This window comes from Sceloporus undulatus, chromosome 6 (genome assembly GCF_019175285.1).
Source record: "Sceloporus undulatus isolate JIND9_A2432 ecotype Alabama chromosome 6, SceUnd_v1.1, whole genome shotgun sequence".
Lineage (NCBI taxonomy): Eukaryota > Metazoa > Chordata > Lepidosauria > Squamata > Phrynosomatidae > Sceloporus > Sceloporus undulatus.
In genome coordinates, this window is record NC_056527.1 from 116,531,150 (window position 1) to 116,542,660 (window position 11,511).

Sequence of the window (11,511 nt, forward strand, 5' to 3'; positions counted from 1 at the left end):
GGGAGGGAGGCAGGGAGCTGACGCCTGCTTGCACCCACATCAAAAAGTAGGGGAGGGGTACACAGAGGTCTTCCCACGCTCACACATTAACGGTGGGTTCATGCTGACATTTTACAGGACATATGGGAGCAAGAAGTCACATTTGGTTCTCACACGCACAGTCCAAACATTGGAAAAGGTCTTTTTTGTACTACCAAAAATTCCTACAACTCTTCAGCAGAGCAAATGTGTTCCCTCTCTCCTTCTTTCTCACACACACCTCACAGGTCCAAAACACACTGCAGAAATAATCCAATTTGAGACCCCTTTAACTGCCCTGGCTCAGTGCTAGGGAATCCTAGTGCAGGGAGACCCCTTTGTGTGAGTCACAGAGACCAAGAAGAAGAATTGTAGTTTACTGTGGTGCCAGAGCTCTCTGACAGAGAAGGCTAAATGTCCCACAAAACTACAATTCGTACAATTCCCTAACATTGAGCAAGGGCAGTTAAAGAGGTCTCAAACTGGATTATTTTTGCAGTGTGTTTTGGACAACAGATTCCCCTAGCCACCATGGTGGACTCTCAGATAGACAAATTAAAATAGCCTTTTGACGACATCATTTATATCTCACCTTTTCCACAATCCCACTAGCCAGCATGAGACAGAGACAAGTTCCCGAAATGTATTTTTGGACTACAAATCCCAGAACCTCCCCGTCAGCATGGGAGATTCTGACACAGACACAAGCTTGGAAGAATTATTTTGGGCTACAATTGACATAAGGATGCCCATACCAGCACTGGACAGCCTTAGGGTCATCATCCTTAAGCCACCTCAGAGAACCTTTGAGGAAAATGTCATGGTACGCTAGCGGTGCTGAGGGACTGATAAAAAAAAACCTAGCTCTCATCCCACTTTTCCCAGAGTGAAGAGGGAAATCAGTAGAGAGAAACCCTGAAATCTGTTTTATTACTCAGGTCTCTTCATTGGTGCATCTAACTCGGTATTTATTGTCTGCACCTAATTCCCCAACTTGCCACCTGTGGACGCTTCCCTTGGTGCCCCATCAGGCTCTCTGCCCCTCTTGGTTAATTATTTTTTAATTAGATTTTGTTTTAAAAAATGAATGACGACACTTGGGCTTATTGGAAAGCAAAGCACCAGCCTCTCCTCTGTACACTGATCACTCTGCCTTCTGTGAGATGTGCATTTTCTTGTGTTTTGAGGCTGTTGCTACTGCGTGCCTTTAAGTTATTTCCAACTTACTGCAACTGTTAAGTTCAGAGAAGGTTTGCCATTGCCTTCCTCTGCGCCTGAGAGAGTATGACTTGCCCAAGATCATAGTTGAGTGAAAATCTGAACCCTGATCTCCCATAGTGCTAGTCCAAAACTTAAATCTCTACACCACACTAGCTCTCAGTGTCTTTTTCAGGGCAACTGCACAACTTGGATCTCTGAAGGGCAAGCATACTTCACTTCTGTACAGATTCAGTTTTTCAGCTAATCTAACTCACTTCTGCACCTCCTCAGCTGTTCTTCAGTAGAATGGGTGCCAGAGTAGGTAACTGCGACAACAGCTTTGTACTTTGGAACTCAAAGCATACAGATCCATATACACATCTCTGCCTTATACAACCTACTTCTTGTCTCACCAATATGCCTTTGGTACATGTTTTGTAACTTTATTAGTCATTTTAGGCAAGAGCAAATCTGCCCTCCTTGCGCCTCCATCCATGGCACACATTTTCTGACAGCCTACTTGCATCACTTTTTCTAAATTCATAATATACCCACTGGTTTCAATAGAAAAATGTCATATTTGCATCACCTGACATCAGTTCTCTATGATTTTCAGACAAAACTCTTTCCTAACAAAACTGGAGATGCCAGAAAACCTTGGAAAACCTACTTTTTCTGCCTAACTAGCATGGAGATATTTCATGTGTTCCAGAAAAACAACTTTTCTAAGCTGTGGATGCCGGGGACTAAACTAAGGGCTTTCTCTACAAAGAATGCATTATACTCAAGCAACATTTTCCCTCAAAATTACCAGTGTCAGAATTCAAACCCACAACTTGCCTGGAGGCTGTAGTGTGGGGCATAGCACCGCAGACCATTCATCCAGCCTGAGAGTTTGTAAAAAATTGCTAAAGTAAATAGGGAGAGAGGGGGTTTCCAAAGTTCCTTTACTGTTCATTAATTCCCCTTGGGGACCACACATCTTGTTTACATCCATAAGGATAACAGAATCATACAGTTGGAAGAGACCACAAGGGCCATGCAGGAATACACAATCAAAGCACTCCTGACATATGGCCAGCCATCCAGCCTCTGTTTAAAAACCTCCAAAGAAGAGCAGCTCTTACTATCAGGAAGTTCTTCCTAATGTTTATGTAGAATCACTTTCCCTGACGTTTGCATCCATTGCTCCATGTAATGGAGCAGCAGAAAACAAGCTTGTTCCATCCTCAATATAGGCGCTTTATAGACGGGACCTTTTGGGCACCGCCGTTACACATGAGGGGCGGCGCTTCCTGACGCGCCTTGCCCCTTGCATATAACGAGGGTGTAAAAATGGTGGCACCCTATACACATGGGCGCCACCATTTTGACGTGATGGATGCCTAGCGTCCACATGTCACAGCGCCTTGATGACACCGCAAGTGTGCCATTGGCACCTTGCAGCATCATAACAGCGCCGGAAAAAGAAGCCGCTTTTTGCGGCTTCTTTTTGCTGCATGGGGGAGCCGCGCAGTTTGTCCGCTATGACTCCCTCGTGCAACAAACAAGGGCGGCAGCAGACCGACCTTTTGGGCGGTCTGTAAAGCACCACAGACAGAATAGGTCGGTGGTCCCCAAACTATGCTCTTTAAGGGATTTTGGATTTCAGCTCCCAGAATTCCAGGCTACTGGCCAACATGGTGGATGAGCCCACCCTTTGCCATCTACGTCATCAGAGGGAAAGTAAGTCCTGTCAGCTCCATCTGGCCTGGCCTGAACTAAGAAGAAGAGCATCCCTCCAGTCCATCTGCCTTGGTCCAGGCCTCAGAGGGAGAGAAGAACTGCTGTCCTGATCCCCTTCCCCATCACCATTCCCTTCTCCTTTCGTGTTGTGTCTTGAGGGCAGGGAACAGTCTAATTACAAATAATAATGGTAAGCCGCTGTGATAGCCTTTAGGGCTGAAGGACAGGGTATACCGTATACTTAACTATAAGTTGATCTCATGTATAAGTCGAGGGCAGGTTTGGGGGACAAAATTATGGATTTTGATATGACCCTTGGATAAGTCGAGGGTAAAACGTAAGGGAAGGCAACAAAGAATCTAAATGATGGAGCAAAGGGAAACAATGCCAAAGAACCTACAAAATTCTGGCAGGCATAATGGTTTTGGCTCACACTAAAGGATGGATGGAAGAGAAAGCAGAGAGAGGTCACTGCTTCCAGGACAGATTGCACTCTTGCCTTTCACCAGGGATGGTTCTCTTTTTAATAAGAGTTAAAGTATAGTATTTACATTGACCCGTGGCTAAGTCGACCTAGGTTTTTGGGGTCAATTTTTTGACTAAAATTTCTAGACTTATACATGAGTATATACAGAAAGCACTCAAATAAATAAATAATACAAAAGTGACTTTTTGGGATGACAAGTCCCAGAATAAATGTTGGCTGGAGATTCCTGGGACTTGTTGTCCAAAAAAGTCTTTCCTCAGCTCTGATGGGTAGAAATGGGTAGAGACTTTTAAAAGAACCAAAGGGTAGCATTAATCGACACTAATAATGGCACAGATCAATTGAACGTGACCTGAAAGCCTAGTGGAGTACAAGAATGGTAAAGCAAACCCTTCTTCATAAATACTGATTGACTGAACCCCGGGGTGCCAAATCCATTCATTTAACCACTCCGGGTGCCTGAACAAGATGGTGGCTAAACGCTAAGTATAAAATACTTGGACTTTCTATAATCCAGTTCAAACATTTAGTAAGGATTCTCACAAATGGTATTAGTAGCTCCATTGTACAGAGGACTAACTGAGGCTCGCAAACCACATATGTTTCACCCTCAGGCAAGTTCTGGCCTCTTAGTTCATGGCTCAAGCTCTGAACCAATAAGTTCATAGCTGTGTTAAGGGATCTTATTATCAATTACATTTATATAACAGTTTTCCTGTAACAGGCCAACATACATGGGTCTCTTCTCCTCCTCCAATCTGTCCTTGCAAAAACAACCCTGTGAGGTAGGTCAGGATGGAAAAGAGTGGCTGACCTAAGACAGTGTGTTTCATGGCTCAGTGGGGATTAGAACGTGGAGGACCCTAGTTTCAGTCTGAGACTCTAACCCAGGGGTAGGAATCATGCATTCCTCCTTACGTTATTGAACTGGACCTCCCAGCAGCCCCATGCAGCATAGCCAATGGTGAGCAATGCCAGATGGGCCTGTCCAAAGCTCTTTGAGGGAAGCCCTTCTCTTGATCCACCACCACCACCTTCCCTTGTACTTTTGGTGGGAACACAGGAGAGGACCTTCTCAGTAGGTGCTCCACAAAGCTGTGGAACTTACTTCTTCAGCAGAGTAGGATGGCTCCCTCCTGACTGGCTTTTAAGAACTTTTGAGAACCAAAGGCAAGAGCTTTTACTGGTGTTCCCTTTTATTAATACCATCTTCCTTAACCGCAGATTCAACCATCAACGGCTTGAAAATATTCAAGAAATATATAAATTCCAAAACTCAATCCTTAATTTTGCCATTTTACATAAGGCACACCATTTTACTGTATTATTGTATTTAACAAGATTTGAGCATCCACAGATTTTGATATCCACCGGGGAGGGGGGTCTTGGAGACAAACCCCAGCAGATGTCAGGGGACCACAGTATTTATCTTGTGTTTCTTAATTGGTTTCTTTTAAACTGCTTTAATTCTAAAGATAATTCTACAGATGATTTAATTACCCATCATTAAATACAAATTAAATACATACCTTAAACAGTAACTTTTAACATATTTCTCATTTATGTCTTTGTAAGCATTTCTAACGGTACATTTAATATTTTTATAAACTGCCTGGAGTCCCACTATTGGGAAAAGGGTAAGATATAAATGAATAAGATGGTGGTGATGTCCAACAATATTGAAGGGCTGTGTAAATCCTACTCCAAATACCATACTACGACTCACTCTTTCTCTTATACACATAAACACAAACACTTCTATGTACAGAAAGTTGCTTCTAATCAGCTTTAACTATCCCCAGGCTCTGTGTAGTATTCCAGACCATTCAGCTAAGCTGGGATAAAGAAGAAAATGGGGCAGTGTCATGAGAAGGCATCAAAAGAAACACACATCACAACAGCTGCTGACTGGCCTAAATCAGTCACAACTGCAGTGGATTTGAGTGGCCTGCTTGGCAGTATGGTTTCAGAGCTCGTTCATAGGTTGATGGCATATGTGTGTGTTGTCTGCCATCAAGTCTATTCCATCTCATGGCAAACCAGTAAGGTGTGTTCAGAGGAGGCTTGCCATTGCCTTCCCTTGAGGCTGAGAGAGTGTGACTTGCCCGAGGTCAACCAGTGGGTTTCATGGCTGAGCAGAGAATTGAATCCTGATGTCCAGAGCTGTAACTCAACACTCAAAGCAATACACCATGCTGGCTCTAGAAGTATTTTTGAAGCAAGGAGGCCCTAAGTTCAATTTATAGCTTTTCCACCAAAGAAAGACTCTTTGTGACTTTGACAACCTGGGAAGCTGTTCCTTGCCAGGACTCACAAGACCAGTCCACACAAGCTGCATCTGCATAGCAGAAATAATTCCGTTTGACACCACTTTAACTGCAACGACTCAATGCTCTGGAATTCTAGGATATGCACTTTGTTTGCACCAGAGCTCTCTGACAGAGAAGGCTAAATATCTTACAAACTACAAATCCCATAAGTCCATGGCACTGAGCCATGGCAGGTGAAGTAGTATGAAACTGGTTTATTTCTGCATTGTAGATAAGACCACAGACCTCAAAGCTTGGAAAGGTGACTTTGGGGTATTACAACACCCAGAACCCCCAGCCAGCATGGCTGCACTGGCCATGCTGGCTGGGGATTCTGGCTATTGCAATAAAAAAGGTCACTTTTACAAGCTCTGTGACTTGGTAATACAAGGCCGTTTTCTGTGTTGATGTGTTGTTGTCTTCAAACTGTCAAATCTGACCCACCCAGCCAGCTGGCCAAGCGAATCCATGAACAGGTGGCACCTTGGTCTGTTCCTGGTGGAAAGATCCGGTTCCACTGCTCACTTTGGAGGGTGTGGCACAAGCCGCTACTCAGACAGGTAGTGGTAGCCACCCAGGTAACAAGACAAGCCCAAAGAGAGTAAACCTCTCCCCTACAGCTTTGTCTAGGGAACAAGGGATAACCCTGTTGTCTCTTTCGAGGATTAAAAGCATATGGGAGAGAGAAACTGGAGGGGGGGGGAGAGACCAGATTCAAAAGGCTGTACGTAGTTCCCAATGCTTAGACCTAATTGGATTGTAGGGAAAGTATTGCTGTTTTCTGTGACCTGCAGGTAGACCCACAGGAACATTACCTCCTGCCTTCAATGGCTGCACATCAAGAAGGTAATCAACAGATGTAAACTTTCCCCCCTCAAGACAGAGATAAATCTTTATCTCATTAAGTTTTGCCTACTTTGCAGCAAACCACATTGTGTAGAAATGCCCACTTCCCAACTGCACCAAAACCACAATGTCTGTATCCAGAAGCAGAAACCATTCTCCCCACCTACTACTTTGCTGGCTTGATCTGCAAAGCAAAGGTGGAGAGGGACTCCATACACCTACATACACGTGTGCACACATACATACGTACACATACATACACACAAAAGCAGGTGTGTTGTTGTTGTTTTCTGTGTTCAATGAACGGAAAATGGGAAGGACAGAGGCTTCGGCTAACCAAGCATAAGCTTCTGAGTGGGAAAAGTAGACAACACCTCTGCTCCCCTTAGCTCAGCTCAGTTTTACATCTCTGTATACCTCTCTGCTGCACCATGGGACCAAAAATCCTACGAGGCATTAAGAAGATCCTAGCCCCTAAGAGATGAGATTTGAAACTGGGACAGTTGGCAAACATGTTCTGAACACCTGCTCATTATATTCAATACGACCGCCTTATAGTTCCTTTTAATGATGTATAAGGCTGGGACTGAGAAAAGGAGGGGGGAGCAGCTAAATTGGCTGAAAACTATAATTAGTTGCTGAATTACAGCTCCCCTCCCCAGAGAAAAAGGGAGCAAGATTGAGGGTTTGCCCAACCACCTGGCATCACGTCACAGCAGCAAACTAATGCCATGCAGTTTAAAAATACCTTTTGTAACTGAGCAAAATGGAATAGGCTCCATTGTGGAAACTCTGGCTTGTCCTTCCTCAACTTTCATTCCTCCTACCCATTTCCTAGTGATTCTGTCAGTGCTTTTGGGGGGGGTTGCTTTTTGAAACTAAAATTCTCATTACACCCGTGCCAACACAAAAGAGTTTTTCTTGAACTTCATCTCCCTCTCCCTCACCCCACTCAAAAGGTTTTCTGGGAGGACTTTAAACTCCCAGTGTTCCTCAGCCAACTTAGAAAAACTTATTTTCTTGGACTACAACTCTCAGAATCCCCCAACGAACATGGCTACTGGCTATTCTGACTGTGGGATTCTGGGAGTGTTTTCCCATAAAAGGAGTGTTTCCAAGCTCCACTCCATACATGTAAATATCTAGCAGTAAACTATCTGCTAAAAGTTACAAAGGAGGATGGGGGGATTCTTACCACAACTCAGGAAATGAACTAACTTATTACTATTTATCTTCTAATTCCTAAAGTATGAGCTTTTCCTTTACCTGACAGCTTAAAGCATCAATGGGCAGGCCTCAAACTTACAGGATCTACTTTGGGGTTTTTAAAACAAACTTATAAGATTGACTTTGGGGCTTTTAAAGCTAGGACCTTAAGGTCCACCAGCCAGGGCCAGACACACACACACACACACACACACACACACACACAAAAGGACTCAGTCTTGGGGACATATGTTAAGCATGAAGAAAAAGGGTGCTTCTGAGCATATGTTCAACCCAAGGAGTTTCTGGATCAACACCAGACCCAAGCACAGAAATGCTTACTTTTATTTTATAACCAACATTTCCCACCTGCAACCCCCCCCCCCCGGCAGCCCAACGATGGGGAGAGGAGTAGGGGGTTTCTATAAGATGCTTGCTAATGCTCTCCAAATCACAGATCCAAAAAGGCTACTCTACCTTCTGTCCAGCCCCGCATGGGTTAAACAACCTTCCACTAAGGCTGTATCTACACTGCAGAACTAAAGCAGATTGACACCACTTTAATTGCCATGGCTCAATGCTATGAAATTCTAGGATTTGTAGCATTGTGAGATATTTTGCCTTCTCTCTTTCAGAGAGCTCTGGTGCCACAACAAACTACAGATCCTAAGATTTCATCAGATGGAGATATGGCAGTTAACTGAATAAATTCTTAGGTAGCAGCCTAAGGCTAGATTTGTGGAGACTGCTTGCGTTTATTTAATGGAGAGGTGGGGAACATTTTTACACATGTTCAAGTTTTTAACATGTAGCTCTTTTCCCCCCATCTTCAGTTCTGCACTATAAATGTAATTTCTAGGGCAACGTCTAGGAATGCAATCTGCACTTACTCACAGGGACAATATTATCATTATCGTCATTCAAAGCTGCAACCCTCGACTTAACACTACAACAGTCTGTTTGAAACACTAACCTCCATGTTTCTTCTGGGATTAACCCACTAAAGAAGTTACTGGGAAGGGAGGGAAGACATCAGTTCTTGTTCTGTGGCCTTCACTCGCCCTCTCGTGGTAGTTGGTTGCAAATGCAGAAGACTAATTGCAATAGCTGTAGTTAATTAACTGTTGAGGTTATTGCATGCTAAAAAACATCCTCACCCCAACATGAAGCCCTCCAGATGTCCTGGGCTTGTGAGTGTTATAGTCCAAGACCACACGTTGAACATGAGTCACCAGCGTGCTGCAGTAGCTGGCCACTGATCTGTGGAAAAGCAGTATATAAATAACATTTATTATTATTATTATTATGTAACCTAGAACTGGTTATGATAAATTAACTGAAACACTGAGGTAGACATATTCTGTACAAGTTCTCAAGCCACTTATATCTTAATTGTATTTCTGTCCAAACGTGCGCATCAAAACCAAGCCCAAACACTCTGCTAGACTGATATATAAGAGCTGGCAGCCATTTTCAGCTAACTCCAATCCTGTAGTACTGGAGTATAGAAAGAAAACCCCTTTTCACCAAGAGTTCAGCAAACAGTGCTTTGTTAGGCCTGATGGTTTTATCCCAAATAAGATGTAATAAAGTGCAGGTATAAATGACACCATGTTAAAGTTGGTGTTGCATATGCAAATTTCTCACAATTCTTTCCCCATTCTGAAGAGCTCACTGAAACTCAGAAGTTTGCATTCCCCTTGACAAAATTAAAGTGGGAAGAGTTAAACATGTTATGCTTTCATTTCACAGAATCATAGAGTTGGAAGAGACCGTGTCAACAAAGTCAACCCCATTCTGCCATGCAGGAATACACAATCAAAGCACTCCTGACAGATGACCATCCAGCCTCTGTTTAAAGACCTCCAAAGGAGGAGACTCCACCAAAATCTCGGAGGGAGTGTCTTCCACTGTCAAACAGCTCCTACCATCAGGAAGCCCTTCTTAATGTTTAGGTGGAATCTCTTTTCCTGTAGTATGGACCCATTGCTCCGTGTTCTAATCCTTGGAGCAGCAGAAAACAAGCTTGTTCCATCCTCAATATGATATCCTTTCTAATACTTAAACATGGGTATCATGTCATCTCTTAACCTTCTCTTTCCCCAGGCGAAACATACCCTGCTCCCTAAGTTGCTCCTCATAGGGCATAGTGTTTTCCAGACTTTTCATCATTTTTATTACCCTCCTCTGGACATGCTCCAGCTTCTCAACATCCTTTATGAACTGTGTTGCCCAGTATTCCAGGTGAGGCCTGACCAAAGCAGAATAGTGTGGTACTATTACTTCTTCCACTCTAGACACTATACTTCCATTGATGCAGCCTAGATTTGCATTGGCTTTTTTATGGCTGCCACACCACACTATTGACTCATGTTCAACTTGTGGTCTACTAGGACTCCTAGGTCGCTTTCGCATATACTGTTGTCAAGCCAGCTGTCCCCCATCCTATATCTATGCATTTCATTTTCTCTGCCTAAGTGTAGCACCTTACATCTCTGCCTGTTGAAATTCATTTTGTTAGGTTTGGCCCAGCTTTCTAATCTATTCAGGTCATTTTGAATTTTGATCCTGTCCTCTGGAGTATTAGCTACTCCTCCGAATTTGATGTCATCTGCAAATTTGCTAAGCATGCCCTCTATTCCTTCATCCAAGTCATTGATAAAGATCTTGACTAGCACTAGGCCCTGGACAGAACCCAGTGGCATCCCAATGAAGTCTATCTCTTATTCACACTTTGACACAAATACACCACTCGGAAGAACCTTTTAAATGAGCAGAATGCCAGGTGCAGAAAAGAGTTATGACATTGGAGAACTGTTTTGAAAAGCTCCCTCCATCCTGATTGGACCAATTGGTTGCACATGGCAATCAGGCTGACCAATAGGAGTTTCCCCCTCCTTCTTCATTTACATTTCAAAACACTAAACTGGGAAATCATTTCTGAGCTGGGAAATGGTTTTTTGGTTTTCTTTTCCTGCCCAGCAAAAAGGGGGAAAAATAAATAATTCCGTTCCTCCCGGCTGTTACTGTTTTAGTTGTGTTTTTTCCCTTCAGGTGTCACTCAACTTGGGAAAGGAGAGAAAGGATTCTACTCCACACCAATCCAATACTGTACCTTGCAAGAAGAGAAACTGAGGCAGAAAGAGACTAGGGAGCAGAGCAGGGACGGTGGACTTGATGCCTGGCCTCAAAGTCCTTCTTTGGGCCCTGAGCTCATGGTTAAATCTGCCTGGAGCAGACTGCCTTTCTCTCTATCACAGAATCACAAAGTTGAAAGAGACCTGCAAGGGCCATCCAGTCCAGCCCCATTCTCCCATGGAGGAAGACACTATTCAGGCACTCCCTGTGACAGATGGCCATCCAGCATCTTATTCAAAACCTTGAAAGCATGCTCCACTATCCTCCAATGGCTCTTACCTTGAGGAAGTTCTTCCTTATGTTTGGGGGGGATCTCTCTTTCTGTAGCTTGAATCCATTGCTCCAGGTCCCCAGCAGCAGAAAATGAGCTTGCTCCATCCTCAATATGACATCCTTTAAAATATTTAAACATGGCCATCAAGCTTGCTCCATCCTCAATAAGACATCTCTTCAACTATTTAAACACAGCCGTCATGTTAGCTTTTACCCTTCTCTTCCCAAGGCTTAACCCAGCCAGCAACCTATGGAAACTGGGACTGACATTACCCCACCTCGCAAGGCTGTTGTTCAGGGAAAGGGATT

At 43.7% G+C, this 11,511-nt stretch overlaps 1 protein-coding gene across 6 annotated transcripts in view; it reads right to left on the reverse strand.

Annotated features, from left to right (window-relative positions):
- Positions 1–11,275, reverse strand: part of KDM6B (lysine demethylase 6B) — a 104,238-nt gene extending 92,963 nt beyond the window's left edge. For 5 of the 6 annotated variants that reach the window (XM_042476471.1, XM_042476469.1, XM_042476476.1 and 2 more), the window contains exons 1-2: positions 11,209–11,275; positions 8,949–9,051 (exon numbers count right to left, since the gene is read on the reverse strand). The gene's annotated coding sequence lies outside the window, so the exon portion shown is untranslated. Of the gene's footprint in view, positions 1–8,764; positions 8,920–8,948; positions 9,052–11,208 lie in introns of those variants that run through there. The other variant, XM_042476470.1, reaches the window with a different exon arrangement.
- Positions 11,276–11,511: the final 236 nt, after the last annotated feature.